General features: G+C 34.5%; 1 long non-coding RNA gene across 1 annotated transcript in view; it reads left to right on the top strand.

Annotated features, from left to right (window-relative positions):
- The window catches only part of LOC141560375 (uncharacterized), a 46,048-nt gene extending 31,184 nt beyond the window's left edge, over positions 1-14,864 (top strand). Inside the window, exons 7-12 of the long non-coding RNA XR_012487706.1 lie at positions 3,821-3,992; positions 4,409-4,560; positions 6,003-6,122; positions 6,416-6,585; positions 13,926-14,000; positions 14,654-14,864. This is a non-coding gene — a long non-coding RNA (uncharacterized LOC141560375). The remainder of the gene's footprint in view (positions 1-3,820; positions 3,993-4,408; positions 4,561-6,002; positions 6,123-6,415; positions 6,586-13,925; positions 14,001-14,653) is intronic.
- The last annotated feature ends 12,072 nt before the right edge of the window (positions 14,865-26,936 follow it).

The raw sequence follows: 26,936 nt of genomic DNA, 5'->3' as shown, positions 1-26,936 counted from the left end.
ACTTAGCTCAAAGCCTAGGGAGATAGGACTATACCTAAGAAAAAGGTTATCAAAATATCAAGATATTAATGTTGTTGTTTTAAGCAATATTAGTATAGAAAATATGGATTAAACACAATGATAAATATTGATTAGATGGGAAATTTGAAAAACATTCTAGAATATAAGATTTGTTTATATATCTAAAAAGGAAATCAGTTTTTAATTCGTTTTAGAAAATGCATATATAACTCAAAACCAGTTAGATTATCTTTACAAAATTAAGAAACTTTTAGTGTAGCATTTTTCTGAAGGTTTGTGAAAGGATAGAAGGATACATATGTAGAGAGATGGAAAGAATAAAATAAAAGAGCAAACAAGGGAGAGAGTGAAAGGGAGAGAAACAAAGACAGACAGGGAGACAGAAAGAGAGACAGAAAGAAACAGAAAAGGGAAGGAAGGAAAGGAAGGAAGGAAAGGAAGGAAAGGAAGGAAAGAAGACAAATATTCATAAAACCTCCATACATATTTTTATTATTTTTGGCATTTTCATTGTAAATATTACTACTTTGCATTTTACTTTTTCTTCCTTTAATTTTATCCAATCACCTTGAACCTGGATAAGCTGCTTCTATGCATTTGTTTTCTACCTTTAGCTTACAAACTAATATAGTATTTTGCTCACTTTAATTTTTTTCTACCTTATACTTATTGATTATACACTGTACATTTGAGATTCCTGGGAAAGCACATTAAAAGATAAGCTTCATGCTAAAACAATTACCCTCTGTTGTCTTCTCTACCAATCTTTTCATTGGTTTTCTTTTCTAAAATTTTACCATGATATAACTCATTGTCTACATTCTATTGCATGCTTATTATGAGATTTTTATAGAATTGATAACTTTTTAGAGCTTCAATGAACCTTAGAGATGATTCTGCTGAGAATATGAAGGCATTCTCATTCATAATTTAATGATTTAGACAGATAAATGCTAGCTTTCTTTTCCCTTTAACATTTCGACAGTTTTCAAAAAAAAATACCCAACAGACATGTATCACATTCTTCTTTAGGCATTAAAACAAAGTAACAACAAGCCAAAAAAAAGGACTTTACTTTTTTAAAAAAATATATCAGAGTTGATCAGAAAACTATAGAAGTCATCTATCTATTCCAATCCTCTTGGTAAGCCAGAAATTAACTTAAACATGATAGAGCTGGAAAGAATTAAGAAACCTTCTCAAAAGGAGAGACAAATTGAAGAAGTAAAAATTTACAATAAATTCAAAAAACCAATGTTATTTTAAGGAAGACCTCTGCAGTTATTGGGCCCTATAAAAAAAGAAGAGCCATTCATAGCTCCAAGATGAACATTTGTCCTAAAAACGAAGCCCCCAAAACATGACATACTGGTTTCAAAAATATATTTACATGGTAAAATATCATGGTAATAATAACCAAAAGAAGAAAGAGAGAGAACTTAATGATGAAAAACAAGTGATCATCAAGAACAGTCTTAAAATATCGGAAAATTTTCCAAAAAAGATTAGTTTGCATTTATGCCATACTTTGATTGGTAAATGGTGCTCTTCCCCATTTATTTTGCAAAATATGAAAGTACAAGCCAGGGAGTATTTCCCTCATCAAAGAATTTGTTCCCATCAAGCTACATAAACCTGAATCTTCACACTTAGTCTTAAGTCACAATGTTTGCTTAAAGACAAAATGTTTATTCTTTTTCTTCTTTGAATAGATTCAATTTCATTGGTATGGGTACCTTTCTTCTGGTAGAAACCAGTAATCCTCCATGCTGACTCATCAGCTGTGTTTTTGTCAATATTTTCTTTTTTTTAATTAATATTTTGGTTTTCCCAGTTATATGTAAAAATAATTTTAAACATTCATTTAAAAATATTTGAATCCCAGACTTTTTTCTTTTTTATTTCTCCATACTTCCCTCATTCAGGAAGCAATTCTATATAGATTTTGTGTAGCCATGCAAAACACTTCAAAAATATTCATGTTGTTAAAGAAAACATATACAAAAAAAAGTAACAAAGAAGTTTATATTCAGACAATTCTCTGAATATGAATAGAATTTTTCATTCTAAGTTTTTCTGAGAATAATTGTCATTCAAAGCTCATATTACAATCTTACTGTTTCTCATAAACAGTACATTTCACTTTGCATCAGAACATAGAAGTCTTTCCATATTTTTCTGAAGAGCATCCTGTTCATCACAATATTGTTCTATCTTAATCCCATTTCCCAATTTTTCAGCCATTCTTCAATTGATGAGCATCCCTGTAATTTCCAATTCATTTCCCCCATAAAGGAGATGCTATAAATATTTTTGTCCACATGGATTCTTTTCATTGTTGTTTTTTATCTTTTGGGGGATACAGATCTAGTATTGCGAGGACAAAGAGTATGCCTTTTTAAAGACCTTTGTGCATAATTCAAAACTGCCCTATAGAATGTTTAAATTGATTCACAACTCCAACAGTGCACTAATATCTTATTTTTTCCCCACATCTCCTCTACCATGTCATTTTCCTTCTCTGTCCTATTAGTACTTCAGGATTGTTTTAATTTGCATTTTGTCTTATTTTTTTAAAACCACCTTCTATGTCTACCTTGATGCAACTTTCACCTGTGACTCAGAGAAAGATGTACTATGCACAATGACCACACCTGGTAAAGAGTCTCAGCAGATGGGCTGAACAAAGTTGGTGACTTAGGGGATGTCTGCCCCATGTATGTGAATACTTTCTGCAGTGGAATGAACAGATGAGAATAATTTGTTTCAGCAGCCATAAAGGCAGCGGAAGAAGGCATTGTAGAGCATTTAAAGTATTGTTAGATGTTAAAGATGTCAAAGTCATCTACTGCATCCTGCCCATTGCCAGTCATCTTTTTTTTTTTTTTAACATTAAAGCTTTTTTTATTTTTATTTACAAAACATATGCCTGGGTAATTTTTCAACATTGACCCTAGCAAAGCCTTCTGTTCCAAATTATCCCCTCCTTCTCCTCACCCTCTCCCCTAAATTATAGGTAGTACAATACATGTTAAGTTAAAATATATGTTAAATCCAATATGTATACATATTTATAACAGTTATCTTGCTGCACAAGAAAAATTAGATCAAGAAGGAAGAAAAATAACTGAGAAAGAAAATTAAATGCAAGCAAACAACAAAAAAAGAGTGAAAATGCTATGTTGTGGCCCACACTCAGTCCCCACAGTCCTCTCTCTAGGGGTAGATGGACTTCTTCAACACAAGTTGGAACTGCTCTGAATCATCTCAGAGCCACATCCATCAGAATTGATGGTCATATAATTTTGTTGTCATGTATAATGATCTCCCAGTTCTGCTCATTTCATTTAGCATTAGTTCATGCAAGTCTCTCCAGGCCTCTCTCTATTCCTCCTGCTGGTCATTTCTTATAGAACAATAATATTCATAGCATTCATGTACCATAACTTATTCATTCTCCAATTGAGGGGCATCCACTCAGTTTCCAGTTCCCTGCACTACAAAAAGGGCTGCCACAAACATTTTTGCACATGTGGATCCCTTTCCCTCCTTTAAGATCTCTTAGGGATATAAGAAATGCTGCTGGATCAAAGGGTATGCGCAGTTTGATAACTCTGTGAGCATAGTTCCAAATTGTCTCCACAATGGGTGGATCCATTCCCAGTTCTGCCAGCAATGTATCAGTGTCCCAGTTTTCCCACATCCCCTCAAACATTGGTCATAATCTTTTCCTGTCTTATTAGCCTATCTGAGAGGTGTGTAGTCATTGCCAGTCATCTTGATTCTTGTCCTACCACAGGATTTTGACGGCTCAAAAACAGAGAATGAGCTTACAGAATTTGTGCAATCCTGTCTCATTTAAATCCAATCCATGGGCAACTCAAGATAATACTTGTGATGTCCTTGGTCCTCTTTGAAAAGTGAAAGATAAATAAAAAAAAATTTCTGCTGAGGATCCACCCAGTATCCAGGTAGGCCTTTTCTCTTTTTTTGAAATGTTAAATTCAATTTATCAGTGTATACCCAGTACTGCCCATTTGTTGTACTTGTCCTCAACACATGATTAAAAATACTCCATTGTTGGTGATTCTTGCCTTGATGACATTAAATCACTGATTTAATCATGTTCATTAGACACCTTCCCTTTTCTTCTCATTTTACATTCTCTTTTTGTACATAAAGTTGATATCTCCTCATATAAACCGATTAAATGTTTACACAATTTAGAATAAAATAGAATCAGTATTATCTTCTGTGTCCCCTGATTTTTTTGAATTAAATGCTATCTTGAGTTTGGATTGTGACTAAATTATATCAACACTGATAAAGTGAATATATTTTATAATATCTCAGCTTACATATTTTTGTGTTGGCATTTTATTTCTAGGAGTTTCACTGAGTCAAAAGGACAAGATGAAAAGCAATATAATACTTGGCTTCAAGATGTTTTGAAATCCTGTTACTGAACAAAATTGGTTTTCTCCTCAGTACTCCTGCAAAACATAGGATAAATGTCTGGGTGATTCATCAATGCCATCTGTAATTGTCTGAAACATCTAGTTATAGTCTTAGTAATGCCATTTATATTCCATGTCACTTTCTCAAATGATTGATTAGCACAGGCAAGCTATTATATTTGCAAGATTCTTTAGAGCAGGTGGGTACTCATCATGATTGTGGGTGGCAATAGCCCACTCTGGCAGCTCACAGTAGTTGGCTAGTTCTGTTTATCTTTGTTTGAATCACTGGTATATGATGACACAATGCCAGGATCACCTTTCAATGTCACTATCAGTAATTTCCAGGCACATTTATCATGGTTAGGGTAGAAAAGTTGTAAACTTCATTTTCACCTACTCTTATAGGATTGGTATGAAAAGATTCAGCAGTTTCATAAGTTAAATAAGATAGATTTGAAACAAGAAGGGGAGCTGAATGTCCAAGCTCCATTCCTTTTAGAGAGGAAGGGATGTAGGCAAGAATTTTAAGAGAACTCAATTGAAGATAGCACAGTAGGGAGATTTTCTGATTTGGGATTCTTTTATATCAGTGCTTAGTGTATGTTTTGAGTCCTCTTAAAATTTAAGTTCTTCGAAGCAAAAAAGCATTTCACATAAATTCCTGGCTCATAGGAAGAATTTAACAAATTTTTGGGGGGTTTTTTAATTCATTCACTAATTCCTTTTTAATGGGAGGTGGGGAGAAAAATGTACAAGGAAAAATATATTGCATGTAATGGGGGATCTGGTATTTGGACAGATCCTACCAAAATTGCTTAGTGGATACAGGCTCTCCACCCTCTTCATGTGGAGGATGCTAGAGAGCGAGCTTGCAGAATGGACATAAGCACTTTAGAGAGACTGGAGAGCATGTGTAGACATTTCATAACTGGTTCTACATTTTACTAACCACATGCTGAATAGAAGACTCTTTATTTAGCTTCAGAGGCATTAAAACAAGTACTGTCACTTCAATTATTTCCTTTTGCCTTTTTTTTTTTTATTTTTGGTTTCATCTGGATTTGTGGGAAACATACAGTTTATCTGGTAAAGACCACAGAGTTAGGGGAAAGGGCTTAATAAAGTCTTCTTCTAAGATGCTAGATCTTTGGACTTTTTGTTTATTGCTTTCTAAAATAAAATGAGGCCTATAAGATATTGTGGATTATGCCTTGCATTTCAGAATAGATTTTGCAACATCAATATTCCAATAATCAAGGAGTGATATTCTTTGGCAGAGAAATCAAAGATCTCAACCCAGTAAAATGATTCTCTCTATAGTGATACTACCTTTAGATATGAATTACAAATACTACATTTTGATATGAATTAGAGCCATTGCATTATAGGAATAGAGCTAAGATTTGAACCACTTAACTTTTTTTTTTTTAATAACAGCCTTTTATTTACAAAAAAGTAGTTTTCAGCAATCACTCTTACAAAACCTTGTTTTCCAAATTTTTCTTCCTCTTTCTTCCACAGCAAGTAATTCAATATATATTAAATATGTGCAATTCTTCATTTATCATAATGCAGAAGAAAAACCATAGTGAAAAGGGAAAACTGAGGAATAAAATAAAAACCAAGCAAACAACAAAAAAGGTAAAAATATTATGTTGTGATCTACACTCAGTCCCCACACTCTTCTCTTTGAATGTAAATGGCTTTTCACACCACAAGTCTCTTGGAACTGGCCTGAATCACCTCATTGTAGAAAAGAGCCAGTCCATCAAAACTGATATAATCTTGCTGTTGCCATGTACAATGGTTTCCTAATTCTAGTCACTTCACTTAGCATCACTTCATTTAAGTCTCTCCAAGCCCCTCTGAAATCATCCTCCAGATAGTTTCTTATAGAACAATAATATTCCATTGTAATGTTCTATTGTCTCCAGAAACTGCCAATCGCTCTCTGGGTGGAGATCTGCTGTCTCAACTGCCGCCAACTCTGACCTAGAGTAGAGACTCTTCTCAACTTGCTCAGTGTTGCTTCTTTTATCCTCCCAGAGAATGGGCGCTTCTGGGAAAAACTACCTCAACCAATGAACTTGCTCCTCCTAAACATGTAAGCTCCTCCCCAGAAGTTCGAAAGGGTAAAACTGCCAGTAAAGGCTGGAACTAGAAAATTGTTAAGTACTGACTTAGCACTTGAGATACCTAATATTTCATTAGCACTTAGTAAGAACCTAACATCTCCCCCTTTCTTTTGATTTAGAACATAGGGTGGTCATGACCTTGAAACATAAATCCATCAATATGGGAGGCATTACACATAATTACATAGATTATATAAACACATAGTAACATAGTAACATAATACATACTAGAAGTATGTAACAAATAACATGATCAAATAATCATAAATTGAGAATTTATAAATGTCCATAAGTCCATTGTCCATTAGTCTCATCTTGTGTTAGGAAATCCATTGATTTCTGCTGGTTTTAAATTTCTTTAACAGTCTTCTTATTAGCCATGCTCTTTCAGTGTCAGATGTTTCTTAGATTTTCTCCTTTGTTTTGAGGTCTTTCTCTTTTTCTCTCTCTCTCCAGGTGCTTGTTGCCACCCATCTGTTTCCTTCTTCATCTGTTTCCTTCTGTCTGTTAAAATACAAGCAAACCCTCTCTCCCAGGCAGTTAACCTATCTAATTTCCTTCTATTTACCACTTTCTAAATCTCTTCTCATCATCTGGCAATTACATTGGAGTTTTTTGCAATGGACACAGCCCTGTTGGTTTAGAAGGCTTGTATTCTCCCCAAGCATAATCCATTTTTGTAATCTGATTGCCTTTTGGCTGACTGATCAGGTAATCCCTTTCTGCCATGTGATTGCTTTTCGGCTGATAGATCACATCAGAGTCCTGACCTTCTAAAGGGTCTTTGGGTGTAATCTCAGTTGCAATCATGCCCAAAGTCTTTTTTGCCTGGGGCCCTGAACTTGGGCCCCTCATCCCGTTTCCATGAATTATTCTGCACTCTGATGCCCAATGGAGTCCTCTGTTGCATTTTGGACATGGGGTTCTCCCATCCTGTCTTCTCACTCTATCTCCATATCTACACTGAGCTCTTAGATGTCCAATTTTTTCACATTGGAAACATCGACAAATTTCTCTAGAAGATGCCACGTTCATTATAGTCTGGGTATAAAACGCATTTGTTCCCACTGTAGCACAGCATCTTATGACCTCCTCTAAAGAAGCATCTTTGTCTAGTCCCCATATACTTTTTTTGCAAATCTCATTGGCATTTTCCTTAGCCAGATGTCTGGTCATTATTTCTGTAGCTGCATTTTCTCCAATAGTTTTTTTTTTTTTTTTTTTTTTTTTGACAGCAGTTTGCAAACGTCCCACAAAATCTGCAAAAGGTTCATTGGGACCTTGCTCTATTTTAATGAAAACCTCTCCCTGATCTTTCTGTCCAGGGAGGACACCCCAAGCTTTTATTGCAGCCTTAGCAATTTGCTCATACTCTGTCATGGGATAATTAATCTGTTCTGAATTCTCTCCATACCGACCTTCACCAGCTAATTGCTCAAAAGTGAATTGTGTGTTAATGCCTATTTCCAAATTGCATCTGACTTGGATTTTACATAATTCATGAAACTCCACAAGCCATAAGAAGTTCTGTTCAGGTTCTAGACATGTCCTTGCTATGGATTTCCAATCATTCAGGGTTAGGACTTCATAAGATAAACCATCTTAGTAACATTTTAACATAAGCTGATGTAGCCCCATAAAGGGTACAACCTTTTTTTTTTTCAAATCTTTAATTTCATTCGAATCTAAAGGTGCATATCTTCTCCTTTTTTGACCTACAGAGTCAATATCTTCAATCACAGGATATGCATATATAAAATCACTTATATCCTGTCCTCTCTTAGCTTTAACCAATGCTTTTTCTAATCTTGTCATAGGCTGCTTAACAGGTGATTCTGTTTGTGTTTCTGCCTCTTTCCCTCCTCCTTCTTGCTCCACCCCTGAAGGGTTAATTGAGGGAGGAGATGGGAAATGCTCCTGTTGCTCAGAATTGTACTTAACTTCATTGTTATGTGATTCATCCTTTTTACCTAGTTTAGTTGACATCTCCCCATTTTGCTCCTTCTTCTCTTCCTTTAGAATAACAATTTTTAAAGCCATTTGGATTAAATTGTAGGTATGAAGTGTATCTTTGGAAATTGAGTTTGATTTGGAATTGTAGTGTTCACATAATTGCTTTCCTACTAATTCCCATTCATCTAAATCCAATTCTTCTTCCAGAGAAAAACAAGGACATATGACCTTCACAGTTTTTAAAAGTTCAGTAATCTCCTCCAAAATTATAATCAATCCTTGACTTTTCATAACCTTGATAATGTTCTCCAAACATTTTCCTTGAACAGAAGGCATTTGCCCCATTTCACTGAAAATTCTACTTTAGCTCTTTAACAAAAATTTCCTTGTAAATTTCCTTGTAACTCACACTTCTGGAGAGACTTTTCCACTGGAATCAAGATCTTATCTGTTCTTGTCTTGTCCCTGTTGGGGCACAAATATGCAAAGGTCCAGGCTAGCTCCTCTTAAGGACTCAGAATCAGTCCTTTTCAGGATAAGCAAAAGTCCTTGCTCCATGTTGTGGGCACCAATATGTAATGTTCTGTTGTCTCCAGAAACTGTCAATTGCTCTCTGGGAGGAGATCTGCTGTGCCGCCAACCCTGACCTAGGGTAGAGACTCTTCTCAACTTACTCAATGTTGCTTCTTTTATCCTCCCAGAGAATGGGCGTGTAATAACTCAGGGGCTTTTGGGAAAAAATACTTCAACCAATGAACTTGCTCCTCCTAAGCATGCAAGCTCCTCCTCAGAAGTTCAAAGGGGTAAAACTCCCAGTAAAGGCTGGAACTAGAGAATTGTTAAGTACCAACTTAGCACTTAGTAAGAACCTAATATCTCATTATCTCGTTAGCACTTATTAAGAACCTAACATTCCATAACACTTATATACCATAACTTATTCAGCCATTCCCCAATTTATGGATAATCCACTCAGTTTCCAGGTTCTTGCCACTACAAAAAGGGCTGCCACAAACATATTTTGCATATGTGGGTCCCTTTCCCGCCTTTAAGGTCTCTTTGGGACACAGGCCCAGTAGAAACACTGCTGGGTCAAAGGATATACACAGTTTGATAGCCCTTTGGACATACTTCCAAATTGCTCTTCAGAATGGTCGGATAAGTTTACAACTCTACCAATAATGTATTAGTGTCCCAGTTTTCCCACATTCCCTCCAATGTTTATCATTATATTTTCCTATCATCTCAGCAAATCTGAAAGGTATGTAATGTTGTCTTAATTTATATTTTTCTGATCAATAGTGATTTAGAGCATTTTTTCATATGACTAGAAATGTGAAACTACTTTTCAAGAGATGAAGGCTGTATAAGAGAAAATACATCCCAGAATGTAGGAAATGTTTGTATGTTTGTTCTTCCATTTCTTTGAATTACATATTGTTTTGCCAAAGTTACCTAGAATTGAGCAGTTGGATGCAACTAAGGTTGTAATTATAGCTCCCTAAGAATGAGGGAAATATATGCTTTGGGGACTTGAATCATTGGTAATAGAGAAAATTCCTCCCAGAAGATTCTCTGGGAGACATATAGGAGCCCTCACCCTGAGAGACTGAGTCAGAGCATACCCTTTACTTTATGCTCTCCAAAATCATCATCATCATCAGCAGCAGCAACTGAAAGCCAATGAGAGTATTTCAGGGTAGGGATCACTAACAGATGGTACCTGAGATGTGTTTAAAGTTTATATTTAAATTTTTCTTTCTCTAAAATTTGACATTCTGGAAAAAGGACTGGTTATTCTGCCCTGTTTAATATGGTATACATTTTATCCTCAAGAACCATGTCAAGCCTTCCATGTCCATTCTGGTCTATGGTAAATTCTTTCTCTCTCTCTCTTTTTTTTTTTTTTTTTTTGTTTTGCTTTGTTTTGTTTTGTTTTGAACATCCATCCTGCCTTACTTAGCACTTGTTAATTGATTTTATAATGATCTTGTTATTTTTACATGTTTTATCTCCTGAACATTATTGTCATCTACACAAAGGAAAGAATCAATGTGTTTGGATTTCATGCACTATACCTATAACAGTATCTTACTCTGTGAGAGGCTGTCTAAGATAATGAAAGAACTATTAGACTTGCAAGTAGGGAACTGCTGTTCAAATCCTGCCTCAGTCACTTACTAGCTGCATGGTATGAATAGAAAATAGGTCTGTGAAGTTACTGATTAAAGAAATTCCAGCATTAAGAAACTCCTCCCACCAATGCAAGTTATTACCTTCTCTATAATTCATACAATGCCCTAGAGTAGATTCAGAACAATCCTAAATCAAGCCTGAGTCAAATTAAAATGCAATTGAGAAATGCTAAATTAAAGCAGTAAAACATAGTTAATGTTACTATGAGGTTTTCTAAATCAATATGTGGATCTCGTGGCCCCATTCCTATTTGAATTTGATACTGAAGCTTAGAATACAGAAGGATTAAACTACTTGCTCAGGATTGTATAGCCAACTTTGGTCAGAGTGCAAACTGGGACCAATATGCTGTCACATTAATTGTATGATGATGGGTAAATCACTTATACTTGAACTACTAATTCTCTCAGATAGTTGTGATTAAACCTTTCTGTGAACCTTAAGCACAATAAGAATGCTGTGTGTCCTGCTTTCTAGAAAGCCACCAAGTTGTACTGATTAAAATATTGAGTCCTGCTTTCTAGAGTCCTCACACCAGTGTGATTAAATTATCCCTTCCTAGTGGAGAAGTTTGAGGAGGACTCCTGAGAATGATGGAAAAATGGAGTCTGTTTATTTCAAGGGCTTTCCCCTTTTTATAATGTAACAAAAACAACACTGCTCACGTGGGACCACATAAACAACTTGCTATCACCTGGTATCATTATTCCACCTACTATCACTCTACTACAACACAGGCTGTCACCGGCCCCTGACTTCTCAGGAATACCCAGAGCCCTTAGGGGAGATGGGGAGTTGAACCAGACATTGTTAGCAGGTTCCCTCTGGGCTGAAGAGTCTTAGACCTCACCCAGAGTTTCCCCACTGACTGGGACCCTCTATAGAATGCTAACCATTCTTATGACAATAACTCATCAGTGGAATCAATTTGGTTATGTTCATTAAAATCAGTCAACTTGCCAGGATTAGATAAGCAAATATATAAACAGTAAACAGATATAAGACACACTATTGGGCCCCAGACTCCATTCTAGCTATTTTTATCCAGCACTTTCCAAAAGGATTTTTCTTTGAGGCTTAGCATTTAACCTGATCCCTGAAAGGAGAAACAGTGGTTCAAATCAAAGATGGTCGTCCAATGCCTATATTATACATACATGGTTGATCCTGAAGATGTGACTAAATATAGAAAGTTTCTATGTCAATGTGAACTTTATAGACAGCTTTGTCTTTTCTTTATAGATCCCTTTCTCAAATCCCAAATTCCTTTGCAAACTCTATAGCATAACAGTTCTATTCTCTAGATTGATTGTGACCATATTTGTCACTGAGGCCATATTTGTGATCACCATATACATTTACCTTCTGCCTCTTAGAATTCTGATTTTGCTTCAGGACTCTGTTCAAATATCCCCTAGAAGTCTTTTTCTTCCTCATTCACCTCTAGTTGCAATTGCTCTGTTTCTCCTACCATATAGTCGCTAAGATCTTGAGGGAAGAACCTAGGCTAAGGACAATATGAGAATTGGAGAGAATTTAGTTACCTTCTAGTCCAATCATTTTCCTCCTCTAACCCCAATCTTTCAATGCCTTCATTTCCCCCCTAGAATATAACAGAAATTCCCAAGTTTGACACTTAAGCCACTCTACAATCTAGTTTCAAATTACTTTCCAGGCTCATTGCAGATTAATCCCCTTCACAACAAACTTGCTACTAGCTGTGTCTTGAATTCAGGATGGTTGTATATAGATTTTCTTATATATGGATATATTGTCATATCCACACTCCTTTCTTCCCCAAAAGCCCATCTCATAGAATCTAAGGACAAGAATAGAATTGGTTTTGTCTTTTATATCTCAACATCTATCAGAGTACCAGTATAGAACAGGTACCGATACATGTTTGTGGAATTGAAGGAATAGCACTTATCAAAGGCAGGACATCAGTTAACTCTCATTTCTTAAGTATCTACTAAGTATGAGGCTATTTGCTCAACACTGAGCATTGAAAGAAAGGAAAAAATAAATACTTGCCCTTCAGAAGCTTTCAATGCAAGGAGAGAAATTTGAAGATAATATGCATATTATGTACAAACAAAATATAGACAGACATATATGTAGATAAGACAGACATAAATATGTATATGGATATAAATATATACACATATATAATATGCATGTATATATATATATAATATGTATATAATATGTATACACTGTATAAATTGTTAATTGAGGTTAACCTCAGAGCAAAGACATTAATATTAAGGAGGCCTAGGAAAGACTTTTTGCAGAAGGTGCCTTTTTGGATTAGCTGTCTAGAATATCCATGATCACAACCACACCATTATGAAGCAGCATGTGATTTATGAGAGGAGTAACACTATAATAGCAGCCAAAATATCTGAGATAACTTCATTAACAAAAAATAAAGAAATTAATTACCCAAGAAGTAAATTAAGATAATGAATATTTTATCGATGAGATTTTTAATGAGATGCTTCAAAAGCTTCATGTATAAAAAGACTCAGGACAATTTCAAAGTCAAACCTTGAAAAAAAATTTCAGAACTCTTAAGAATTTTTTATGTTTTTTGGTTTAACTTTGATTTGTCTTCAATTAGTTCTTGGATGGCTTATAAATGCTTTCCCTACACTGGATGATGGCTTTTTAGGGAAGAGTGCTAATGGAGATAAAAACTTACTTACACTCATGATCTTTAGCTAAAGAAAATAAAGTTTATGTAAATTGGTTATAATGAATAGAAAAAAGATGAATTTTAGAAGTAGAAAATGATAGGGAAGACAACAGGTGGAAATTCAAAAGAAAATGGAAATAATTGGTAAAAGGAATTTCTTTAAAGAGCTAAAAACAGGTTGCCATTATATATGGAGCAAAATTGAATCATTTGAATAAACTTAAATTCCTACTATGATCACAGCACTTATTCATTCCTTCTTCCTTAACATGGGTAGGAAAGATTTCACAGTTGTACTCTCTTCTGGGATATAAAGATCCCAAGCTATTTTTCTCACATATCAACTTGAAACTGCCCCACAAAATTTGGGTTCAGATCTATAAATGAAATCTTTAAGTACAGCGGAATATAACCCAAAAGTCTTCATTGTTTTATTTTCAACCCTTATCTATATATTTACAGAATGAGAATTCTAGACCAGAGGAATCAAACACATTGCTGACTGCTGCCATAATACTCAAAGTGCAGATGAACCAGGTAAATATAATTGGGAATATTTAACAAAATAAAAATACAATATAATATAAGTAATGTTAATGTATGTTTTCTAAGTTAATAAGACCTTCAGAGATACTTATATATGGTTTAGTAACCTCTTGTTTCTATTTGAGTTTGATATCACTGCTCTTGACTAAATCTGTTAGATAATTTTAATCCCTCCATTTTAGGATCAGTGGAATATAAATTTCCTTTCTTGTATTCTGGTCTTTTAAGGGTTCTAATAAGCCACTGAATTCATTGTCCTTCACCTTCTAGGGCTTCACACACTGTGGAGTATATTGATAATATGCTTAACAACAAGCTCTCAGAAAACATGGCCATACTTAAGCTGTATGATCAAGATTCTCTACCATTTCTAAGTTTAAAGAACCAATAAAACAATAAATCAAGCCCCAGTTTTTAGCATTGATTTGCTAAGCATAAATGCTCATGTAGAATATTCTACAATCATCTTGACTGAATATCTGAGCTAGTTCCAGTTCACTCCTGCATGCACCCTTATGGCATTCTAGTAAAACCTAGTGACCCCTTCTCAAAATAATACCCTTAAGTTCATAAAATAAAATATATAATTTTAATATAAAAGAAATCAAGGATACTGACATATATATTCCTATATCCATGCACAGAACTCAAGATGATAATTCCTGATCTACATCAAGTCTCTACATCAAGTCATTCATTTAAGAGAAGAAAATTAAGTCCTCTGAAGAAAGACAATTCAGGGGCAGAACACATTGGAATCCAGGTTTTCTGACCAGCTACAGTTGTTTTAATTTTATGATAGAAAAATATGTAATATATCATAGAATCTTTAATATATAAAATAAAGCACTTACAGAGATTTCTGATGACCCAAAGAATTATTTTAAGCTCTTCTGCAGAAATTAGTCATGATGGCAGCTGCAAAATGTAAAATGTGAAAAGCACAATGGTCCTAGTCAGCACCTAAATACCAAGCCTTATGCTTCCCACTTGAAAAATGAATGAATTGAACTAGTTTATTTCTAAGGTCTCTTCTGATTCCACATTCTTAAATCTCTAACCCTTCCCCAGGACATTATTATAATGTTGGAGATATTACAATTATCAACCACAGGACAAAGTGTTAATGTGTATCTGGTCTTCCATATGATCCCATGTTTTGTTTTGTTTTGTTTTTTTCAGGAATACAAAAGTCAGAACAGTAGCAGATTGAATGTAGTCTTTGTGCAATGAGGGAACTTTTAGATCTAATGAAGGTATTCTTTACAGGTTTATAAGAATGCCAGGGGCATGTGACCAGTTCAAAACCTTGTTATATATGAAGTAAATGTTTTTGCTCTGGCTCTATGTGTCTCAACGGCCATCAATCAGCAGCATCCTCTAATTATTATGTGGTTTATAATCCTTACAGCCCCTAACTAGCCAAAATATTCTGTGTTACAGGACCTGCTCAAATCTAGTTCAGAGGTACAGTCTTGTTTGTGGCTTGCAAAACCTGATTAAACACCTTATCTTGAACCAAGTTATTAGCTTGTAATGCAAATTCTCTTTCACACATAATTTTGGTCCCATAATTTTGTTGCTGCCAGGGGGCCAGCAAGGGAGGGATGACCCAGGAAGGCCTTGTGAAAGCAGCCAGCAGATATAGCTGATAGTTTTACAATCTAATAAGATATTGTCGTCTGTTTACAATTGTGTTCCTTTTGAATTATGTGAAGTTTCGTTTTAAAAGGCGTAGATGGGGGCAGAGGGGTACAAACTCTGTCATCAACCTAACCAGTCAGGGATTTGCTCCTGAATGTCATTTCTCTCTTGCTTTTGGGCAAGATCATATAAGAAATGACCCCAAAAGGTCAGAATAATGGGAGAATTGTCCCTTTTGTATTAGGATGAAATAAGTTTGAGTTTTCAGGGCTTTTTCTCCATTTTCCACAACTTAATATCAGAGACTACTCAGAATACCAATGACATTTTTAAAGTCAGTGTATTTCATTGTACCTAAGGAAACTAAATGGATTTTGGCAACTGTTAGGTACTTTGTGAATAATAATTTTTAAAAGAAAATCACAAAAGCAGAATTCGGAGTGGGGAGGGAGAGAAAACAAATCTCACTAACTGCAGAGACAACTGTTTATTGCACTCACCATGCTACAAATGCTCCTATCAACTGTAGAAATTGCTTTTCTATTCCCATTTTTCTCCAGCCTTTATGGAAAATTATAGTGTTTGACGTGTAGTTAGGAATGATTAGAGGCTGCTGACACAGGGAAGGAAATACTAAGCAGTTTCAGTTGGGCCATTGAAAGTGAAGGTACCTTAGTCAACCTATTTGTCCCCTTTAGCCCACCTCCCTCCCACTGGCCCTATTAAAAGAATGAGACTAGTCCTTATATTGGCATATTGCCTGGCTCATCTTTTGTCCTAATGGCTTAAAGGTCACTGCCTAACAAACTGAGAAAGTCTGATTTTACAAGAAGACCATGGTTGCTATTAAAATGAAATTTTGATTTCAAAATGTTAATAAACATTTTCTTCTCAGACCTATATGGTGTAGACCTGTGATTTCTTTGGTGAAGGGAATTTAAACTGTCAGAGAGGTATCTGGAAGTCCCGTGAATTTAAGTGCCTTGGCCAGAACGTGTCAGAGGAAGGGCTTTGAACCCAGTTCTGAATCCTCTCTCTACTGCCTGCCCTTGCTTCATGCCATCTGTCTTACACATCCATTCTCATGGGTTTTCTTTAGCATTTCTATGATCCTATAATAACTCTAATATTTTGGGGGGAAATTATGTGACAATTTTTTAAAAGATACCAAAAATAACCGAATAGCCTTGAAAGCAGGGGAAAAGTGTGTAGAGGGGAAGAAAAAACTCAATCTGTAATTTCATTTTGGTATGGAATCACAGTATAGGGAAATTTAATTCACCAAAGCAGTTCCATACTTTCTCTACAACTTAGAATTTAGAGAGTGGTGGTTCCTTCCTAGGTCAGCAACATGAATTTTAAAACAAGAACTTGTGAAAAGCAAGAAGACAAGCAGAAAAACAACCTCTTGATTTGTATCAATGAAAAAAGGAAGGGAGGGAGGAAAGGAAAGAGGAAAGTCAGGAAAGCAGAAAGACAAGAAGGCAGACAGGAAGGAAGGAAGGAAGGAAGGAAGGAAGGAAGGAAGGAAGGAAGGAAGGAAGGAAGGAAGAATTTAGGACTTCTATGATAGACCTTTGATTATCATAATAACCTTAAAAGATAGATGTTATCCCATGTATTTAATCTGTATATATTTAAATACTTTATTCTTATAAGGCAACAAAAGACTCCATCATATTGTCAAAAAAAGATCCCTCACATGTTCTCTCCATATCTTTGTCTCTGTCTTTCACCCACATGCAAACATATCAATTAGGACTCCCTGCTAAAATGTGATTTAGTTTCCCTGACCTTTTTTTTATAGATAAAGAAACTGAAGCTGTAAAAACTCTTTGATTTCCCCAATGTCACAGGGACAGCAGATCTGAAATGTGAACATGCCTTCCTCATCTATAGATCTTCCTATAAAAATACTTGACTTTGGATTCTAAAGTTATCTTCTAATGCTTTACATGACTATTTAATTATCAAATTATTTCACTCTATCAGTTCTGAAGGCAACCACAGGACAATGGATTTAAAGCTTGTCAACCGGGGGTGAGAATCAGCAATTATGGAGGTCCATGTAACAAAAGTACACCTGGGAAAGGCCAAGTGTGGAAGTATATTGTGTTTGGATGGATTCCAGGAGGCCATTAATATGAGGAAATAAATAATTAAATGGCAGTCCCATTCAGAGAAATTGTCCACACTGTTCTTGTTCTCCTGCCATTGAGCTGCAACAACTCTGGAAGAGAGAGGGAGGCTGTCAATTTTCACAGGTCTACCTCACTTAAATCCAATTCACCTAAAAGTCAAGGTACTGCCCCTTGTTGATGTCATTGGTTTTCATTAAGACATGAGATGAATAACAACAAATATAAACTGCATAAGACTCACTCTGACTAATGATGTTGTTCAACATTTCCTAGACACCATTATGCCATTCTCATCACCCAACACACGAACCCACATACAGCTAAATTGATTCACACACTATCTTCTAGTCAGATGAAAATCTTACATCACCTCCTGGAGATGTAAAAAACATTGTTCACATAGTCATGAAGAGATTTATTCAAAAGGTCTGTACCTGAAGTTCTTTCTTATCTAGAGAGTTATTCCTCCTCTGTCTCTATCCCCATCTATCTCTGTCACTGTCCCTGTTTCTCTCTGTCTCTTAATGTCTTTCTGTCTGTCTCTATTTCTCAGTGTCTGTCTTTGTCTCTTTGTCTCTCTCTGACCCCTTTCTGTGTCTCTGTATCTGTCTGCCTCCATCCCTCAGTCTGTCTATGCTCTCTCTCTCTCTCTCTCTCTCTCTCTCTCTCTCTCTCTCTCTCTCTCTCTCTCTCTCTCTCTCTCTCTCTCTCGTCTCTCTGTCTGACTCCACACCTGTTTGTCTCTTTCTGCTCTCCTCTGTCTTTCTCCCCTTCTCTGTCTGTCTGTTTCTCTCTGTCTCTCTCTGCTGCCCATCCTTCTGTCTCTCTTTGTATCTGTGTCTCTATCTCTGTGTGTCTGTCTTTGTGTCATAATACACATACATTTCTAAACAGCCAAATTCACTAGTTATAAAAACAAATCTCACAAAGTAGAGAAAGTGAGATAATTATCTCTTTCAAATTGATCCCCAAGACTCTATCTTCTCCCTTAGTTAATGTCCTTTCCTGACACTTTTTTAATCTCAGTGGTCAAGAGCAAGAGTTATTCAAGTGGGATACAGTAAAGGCGAATTCGTGATAGTCCCAGTCAGATAACCAATTCTGAATCTACAGGCATGCTGCCCAACTCTCCCACTACATTCATTTAAAATAAATTTATATCAATTTTCCTACAAGCAGAATTCATATCATAATGTACTCTCAAAACAGGTTAATTGTTGCTCTTTCGATTATTTCCCACTCTGATTCCAAAGCCCCATCCAAATATATTTTAGCAGTAATACATGTGATAGTGAGCCTGGGAACATTAAATGGTATAGTTACAATTAAAATAAAACATCTCTATTTCCATAAAAATTCATTATCTTTCTTATGAATTGCTAGAAAAGCATGAATAGAAATGAGCCAACCTATACTGTGGCATGAGCTGCACTATAGCAGGAACTGAGGCACTTGTAGGAGTGCTGATCATTGGTTGGTCAAAATGGATGCAGTTCTTCAAATGGTCTGACTTACTCTGATAGATCATATGGCTAAATCCACTGCACTATGTATTGTTTATATATTGTACATGTTGGAAAATATATTATTTTGGAATAGAATAATTATTAATTTGTTTTGTACTAAAAATCAAGTAATAAGGAAAAATAAAATGCAGCAATGGTCTAAAAGCAATGATAAATTATTAAGACTAAAGAGAATGAATATTAGGAGTATAAGTGAATATTGGCCATGAGTTTTCAACTTTATCCCCCGAATACGTGACTATGTTTTATAACCTTACAACTGAGGTCCAGAGAATACAGTGCATTTGCTTTCTGAGGGTTATTTTGAGAGTGAATAAAATCTTGATTTTATAAATATGCCTCCTTGAAGATTAATGAGGTTATTATGTACAATGTTTCTGTTTACTTATGCTAAAATAATAATAGGATTCCTTGAAAGATGCAACAGATATAACTGTCCAGGGATCCTTTTATGATTCCTATCAAGTGAGTCATAAAATAGATGTATGTTCATCAAATATGTTGACCACTGTCATAGAAGATGGTCAGCATGATGAAATCTCACAGTTGCTCTTATTCCTGCATGAAATTGTACTGATTATAGAGAGTCATAAATCAGATGCATAATCACTTAAAATAGTTTGGCCAAACTATCCACATATGGAAAATCAAACTGACAAAGATTGCCTAGTCTCTGATAAGACAGTTGGAGTGAGGGAGAAGGAAGGAGGGAGGGAAAGGAAGAAAGGGAGAGAGATGCAAATGTGTGTGTGTGTGTGTGTGTGTGTGTGTGTGTGTGTGTGTGTGTACACATATACATATGTATGCTTGTCTATATATGTATATACACACAAATACTCATAGATCTAATCTATCAGTATATGGATCTTGGACAGACATTACAACAAGACAAAGAACTAAGTGAAGCATTTGGATTACAGTTAGAAGTTTATATAATGCTTGTAAATAATCACAAGAAACAACAATGAAATATATTTTAAACACCAATGGTCAATTGATATGAATTATCAGCATAACAAGTCATATTGACTTGATTCTCTATTTTTTTCTATTTTCTTTCTAAAATATATCCAGTTTTTGTAGTATCTCAGAGTTGTAAGGAATCTCAAACATCACCTAGTACAATTGATACCTTTTTGGGAATCCTTTGATAGCACCACAAAGGTTCATTAAGCCTCAGTTTAAAAAATAGCTAAGAGCTAATTATCTATTCCATTATTTATAACTCATTATTTAAAAGTTGTTCTTTATATTGAAGTTAAATATGCATTCCTTCTACTATTGCCTTTTGGATCCAAGTTGAACGAGTCTAGCTCCTGTTTCATGCAAACATTGCCCCTGCCTTTGTCTTTTCTCCAGATTAAACACCTCTAGGTACCTCAGCCAGTACTTTTATGGCATGAGCTCCTTTCTTTTAACCATTTTGATTGGCTTCCCAAAGACATATTGTCCTAAAGACACTTATTGAACACAAAACTCCAAATATTTTCTGAATGAAATAGCAAGACAATTATCCATCAATTAGGATACCATCTCTTTGTTGGTAATGGCTAAGATCACACTGGCTTATTTCTATGTTGTTATTCTTTTTTACTGATTTATATGAAAGAACATTTTAATAAAGTTTTTACCCTATATGAAAAATTAGTATAGCAAAGTAATATACAGATTTTTTATCTATTATTTCAGTTTTTTTTTCACAACAAACCTATGAAGTAGATACAAACTTCTGACTACCATTATGCCAATTGTTCGGAAGTCATAAAAAGACCTCTGAAAAAGCAAGTAGAATGAACATTTATACCATGCCAGAGCTTTCAACATTGTTGAACAGTGTCATCTACTTGATTTTTTTCCCTCCCATGCTATCAGAGGCGTCCTTTCCCCTAGTCTTCCTAAATTGCTAACTTTTCTTTCTTAGTCTCCTTTTTTGATACATCATCCTCCCTCTGACCCTTCATTGTGGGTGTTCCCAATGTCTTTGGTTTTCTTCCTTCTCTGTACTCTTTAATTTACTACCATAGATTCAACAAATACTTTAATGCCAGTGACTTCAAAGGCAAAAGGTCCCTAGTCCCATCCTCCCTTCTGAGCTCCAGATTCACATCTGCAAAAACTGATAGATCAAAAGCACATGGTTGTCTGAGCCTTTCAAATTCAATAACTGAAAAACTGAACTTATCTTGTACACTAAACATATCTTCTCCTGATGGAGAACCATCCACTTGGTCTTCAAAGCTTGTTATTTTAAAATCATTTTTTTTATTCTTTCACACAGACAAACACATATACACATTCTTCCCTCTCACCTTTCACTTCCAAATACAAAGACTTTGAGAGTGCACAAGGTTTCTCATCTGTATTTCATCTGCCTCTTTCCAGTGAAATCACACAAGCATAAGCCCTCATTATGTCTACTTTTGTATCTTACTGTTGTACTCTGATCTAGCCTTCTTCTAACAGTGTTCAGAATAATCTTACATAAAAACAGATCACCATATCATCCCTCCATTCAAAAGCATGCAAGACTCCCTATTGCCTCCAGTACAAAATTCCAATTCCTAACCCTGATGTTGGAAGCCCTTTGCAACTTGGCACTAATTTACTTTTCCAGTATGATTTTTAATTACACTGTGACTACTCTCTGTTCTCTACTTTTACATCTTGTGGCTTTTTCATCATCTTGCCTAGCTTTTCTTCAAAAATTGTAATCCTACTCATCTTTTTAAAATCCAACACATACTATGACCTAATTTTTTCAGATAGCATATATTATTTTGTAATCTTTGATGAACCTAAAATATAATATTATTTATTATGACTTTTTATTTCACTTCAATCTGCCTGAGGAGACAAATCATTTCTTATATATCTTTCTTAGACCCAATAGGTATGGTGTTCTATGCATAGAAAATGCTTAATGGATTTTTTTTTATTTTCACCATTTTAAAAATGAGAAAACTATTATTCAGAAAGTAAAATGGTACATCCAAGGTAGTATAGCTGATAAACGGCAGAGCTGACATTTGAACCAAGAATTCACAGAATGTTAAATCCAATCAAGGCTCCAAATTATACTATATATTGTATCATTTTCCTTAGAGTTTAAGCCTCCAACAGTGCCAGTTTATCATGAATTAGATTGAAAGGGAAAGGTTGCAAGGTTGCTATCTACTGCCCAATTACTTGTTGAATTATTCCCAATAACACCTGAGACTACAAAGGGTCCTTATCTATCAAGGTTTAAGAGTAGTGGTAAAAGACTCCTGTTTTTATTTAGGAATCATCTCCCCTTATTAGAATGTCAATTCCATTGGAGCAACTGACTTATTTTTCCAGCCAAACTACATTATTATTATTAATTATTCCTCAAACCTAACATTCTCTTTCCCTCCTTCCTTGTCTGCATATAGGTTAATCCTTCATGACTGGAAATTGTAGCGAGAACCCAGGAAAACGACAGAGGAGGAAAAAACAACTATTATGTTTTTGTAAAGACAAGGGACGTGGTTTTAAAATAAATTTTAAAATATATGAATTTTGACATATGTCCTAAAGAATCCTCACTTACTTACTTGAATGTTTTAATCATCCCAGTGAAACTAAAATTTCAGAAGGAAATTTTTAGAGACTATTTAAATAAAGCATTATCATGACTCAGGAAGTTGGAAAAAAAAGTTTTTGTGGATTTCCAACTTTATGCCTCTGATTATTAATGTACTAAACAAAATATGTTCAGGATTTTAAAAAAATGTTCCTAAAACACCTCAGAGTTGACAGATATGGATTCTTATTCAAATATATTATACTGTAAATGAGAGGTTTATACTCAAAGCAATATTCTTGAGATGTGGAAATTATCCAGAAATCTGAATCAACTTTGGAAGGAATTTATGGCAAAAGAAGATTGATTAAAGATAGTCTAAAATGGCAGCCTCAGCTTAAAACTTTAGGATGTTAAGCAAATAAAAGATAGAGAGTCTCCTCCATCTGCTCGAGTTCAGTAAGGTATGGAGAAAAAAGGGCAAAGATTACTCTGTCGCCACATTCAGAACCTCACTTTTTAAAACTTTTGAAATCTATTCCACAAAGATTCTATAAAGTAGAAATGCAATTTTGAAGTGTTAGCTTTCCTGGACCTAGAATAAACAAAATGACCTCCTAATAGTTACATCTGACAATTCAGTTCTGTTCCCTATATCCTGGTTCCCTATATCAATGATTTGGGGAAGTTGAAGGAACACTTTGAGACACTAGCTGTACCACTCTGGGAATATCTCTTAACCCTGTTTGCCTCAGTTTTCTCATCTGTAAAATGAACTGAAGAAAATGGCAAACCATTCAAATATCTCTGCCAAGAAATACCAAATGGGTCATGAAGACTTGAAAACAAGTGAAATAGCTTAACAGCATCAAAATTTCAATAAATCATGATATCTTCTACTCCAAGGGATGCCTTCTTCCAAGAAAATCAAAGCAGGTTTCATATTTGTAATTCTATTGATCAAAAGACAAGAAACACAATAATTCTCATTAACAAAAATACAATAATAAAATTAAATAGTCCCTTCAAAATGGAGGACAAGTTGGTTTCAGTAAATATGCATGGAGGGTAGAGAAGTTCAGTACAAAGCCAGGCATGGCAACTGTCCATTCCTCCTTTGATTTGTCTTCCAGCACTATAAATCGTCATCATAATATAAACTAATTTAAAATGGTATATTGCTTTCATCTCAGACTTGTTTCTTCATTTTTTTTACATTTTGTTTTGACCCAGCCTGACATTCAAACAAAGGCTCCTCAAAAATACATTCCTTAAAATCAGTTAAGCAAAACTGCCTAAAAGAACTATTCAATTACTGGTATTTTCCAACTGTGGGTTTTACTGTTTATTGACAGAAAGAAAGATGTCTAAGGTGTCTAAACCTGTTGTTATAGGCGAACAACCAAAAATGAAATGTGGTTCCTTGGGAAACCTTCAAAATATAATGAGGCAAGTCTATTAAAGTAAGACTCTAGTCACTACAGACATTGGGGAAAATAAACATCTCTACAATGTTCCACTTACCCTGGTGTATGAAACATCCTCCTCCTTTTCTCTGGCTTTGGTTTACTCCTCCAACCGATCCCCATATTAGCAGTTCTAGAGTTCCATCAATACTCTATAAGAATACAATAATATACTGACTTTTTCAAGGGCCTCTGAAGGAGAAATATGCTTCTATTAAACACTCTTGGTCTCAAAATTTCATCCAATGTGATTTCTAACTGCACAATCAACCATTCACAAGGAAATGCATCCACATGATGCATGTGTTATATAACCAGCTATTCACCAAAATGATTGTTGTGGATTTTAAATATATTATTTACTTGACAATAAAATAAGTAATATTATAGATATCAATATATGAAAGAAATAATGCAGATAATAAAATACATCAAAATACACATATAAACTTAGATTCTACTCTTCTAATGATATACTCAATAAATATGAGAAAATGGGTACATAATTACAGTAATTTCTCAAAAATACATAGAATCAAAGAAAAATGTGTTCTGGGCTATGCACTACTCCAGACTTCAAACTTCAGAGTTATTGGTCCATTACACACCACTATAAAGCAAACATATAAACAAACAAAAAATATTGTTTTTCTGCTCACTTTATGATTGTTGATTATCACCACTCTCTATTTGGGTGAAATATCCTGAAAATAGGTTATTATCCATCATGCATAAAAAGTAGCTTAATCTGAATAACATTTCTTTTTAAGCTAAAGACCTAAAGTACTTAAGCTGATTCCTCTGGGATACACAGATTAATCCAGTTATCTATTCACTACCATACTATACTGACCAGTTAGAATGACATTCATAGCAACAACTCACTAGGAAATTAAAACACTTGCAAAGTCAAAGTAAGCAGCAGAGCTCAAAAAGCCCTATGTAAATCTTCCCCTTTTTTCAAACCTAGGAGATGGATGAGTAATAACCATCACTGAAGCTCCTAGTCAAGGAAGTCAGTTCTCCAAGCCAATCAGGAATTGATCAGTGAAAGCATCTTTCAGTTGACTGTGACAATCGGTCTATAGTTCAAATAAAAACTTGCTCTGTCTCAGAAACTCCACATTTACTTTCAAAATCTCAATTCTGGAGCAGCTAGATAAATGCAGTGGATGGAGCATCACTCCTGAATTCAGGAGAACCGTAGTTTAAATGTATGCTGATATTTACTAGCTCTATGACCCTGCACAAGTCACAATACTGTTTGCCTCCAAACAAACAAATAAAATAAAATTAACAAAATCAACAAAAAAGTCATAATTTTTCAATTTTAACCTATCTACTATTGGTCTTTTAATCTTCAGTATTCATATTATTTCTTAGTTTTCTTATTTTTAGATTCTTTAGTAATAAATTAGCTGGGATTCCATCATGCCTTGCACTTCTCAGATGCTCACTCCATAAAGGGCTCTCTCCTCAGTACCCCTAAAATTGTTTCTTCAATTGCATTTCTCTGAGTGTAATAAATAAAAAAATTATTTGTCTCTTTATAAGATCAAAATGTTATATACAAGTAAAACAACAATTGCACTCAAATTATTGACATATTCTGAGTCTTCCTGTCAATTTACAGATTATCTGCTCATTTATTCTCCAAAATTATCTATATCTCATATGAAACTTAACATGATTTTCATATATACATATATATACATTGTGTATACATACATGTGTGCACATATATATATATATATATATATATATACACACATATATATACATATATATATGTCTGCATTGTGTATATGGGTGTATATATTAGCAATAGTATATATCAAACAAAGTTTCTTTTTCTAACCATATTAGATGTAAAATATTCATCCACAATAGCTGCAATATGTCTCAACCTTTCACATTGAATGGGCTTTCTTTTGAACAACAAAAGTTTTTCTGCCTTTTTAAAATGTTCTTTATGGCATATACTTTAAAATAATGCAAAGCTTATACTGTTTCTCTCCAAATTGATAACTCTTTCTCCAGATATGGGTGAATAAAGAAAACCATCCCTAGTATTTTATCTTTCTGGGTTTATAAAGTACAAAAATTCTACAGGCATTTGTTTCTAGGTCATACTTATCTAATGTGTTCTACTGATTTATGTTTCTTTTTCCCCACTGATCTACAACATTTCAAATTTTATTTATCCTTTATTAGAAAATATTGATAATTTGTTGAATATAATTTGAGATCTGATAATTATTTACCCCTGTCTCTTCTTACTTTTTCTACATTATTCTTTGATATTTAAAAAAATTGTTCCTCCATATAAATTTTATTTTTATTTTATCAAATTCTAAGATATTTGAGTAACTTAACATTAAATCTATACATTAAATAAATAACATCATTGTCATTATATTGGCACAGCCCAATTAGGGAAACTAGATATTTCCTATAATTGTGATTTAGATTATTTTTTTTATTTTTGCAAAAATAATTTTATGCATTTCTTTGTAGATTACAGCTAAATAATATTTTTGCAAAAATAGTTTTTATGCATTTCTTTGTAGATTACAGCTAAATAATATATTCTGTTATAATTTTAA

The sequence above is a fragment of the Sminthopsis crassicaudata genome, chromosome 3, assembly GCF_048593235.1.
Source record: "Sminthopsis crassicaudata isolate SCR6 chromosome 3, ASM4859323v1, whole genome shotgun sequence".
NCBI lineage: Eukaryota > Metazoa > Chordata > Mammalia > Dasyuromorphia > Dasyuridae > Sminthopsis > Sminthopsis crassicaudata.
Note: the sequence above shows the minus strand (reverse complement) of the source record. Positions and strands in the feature narration are given on the sequence as shown.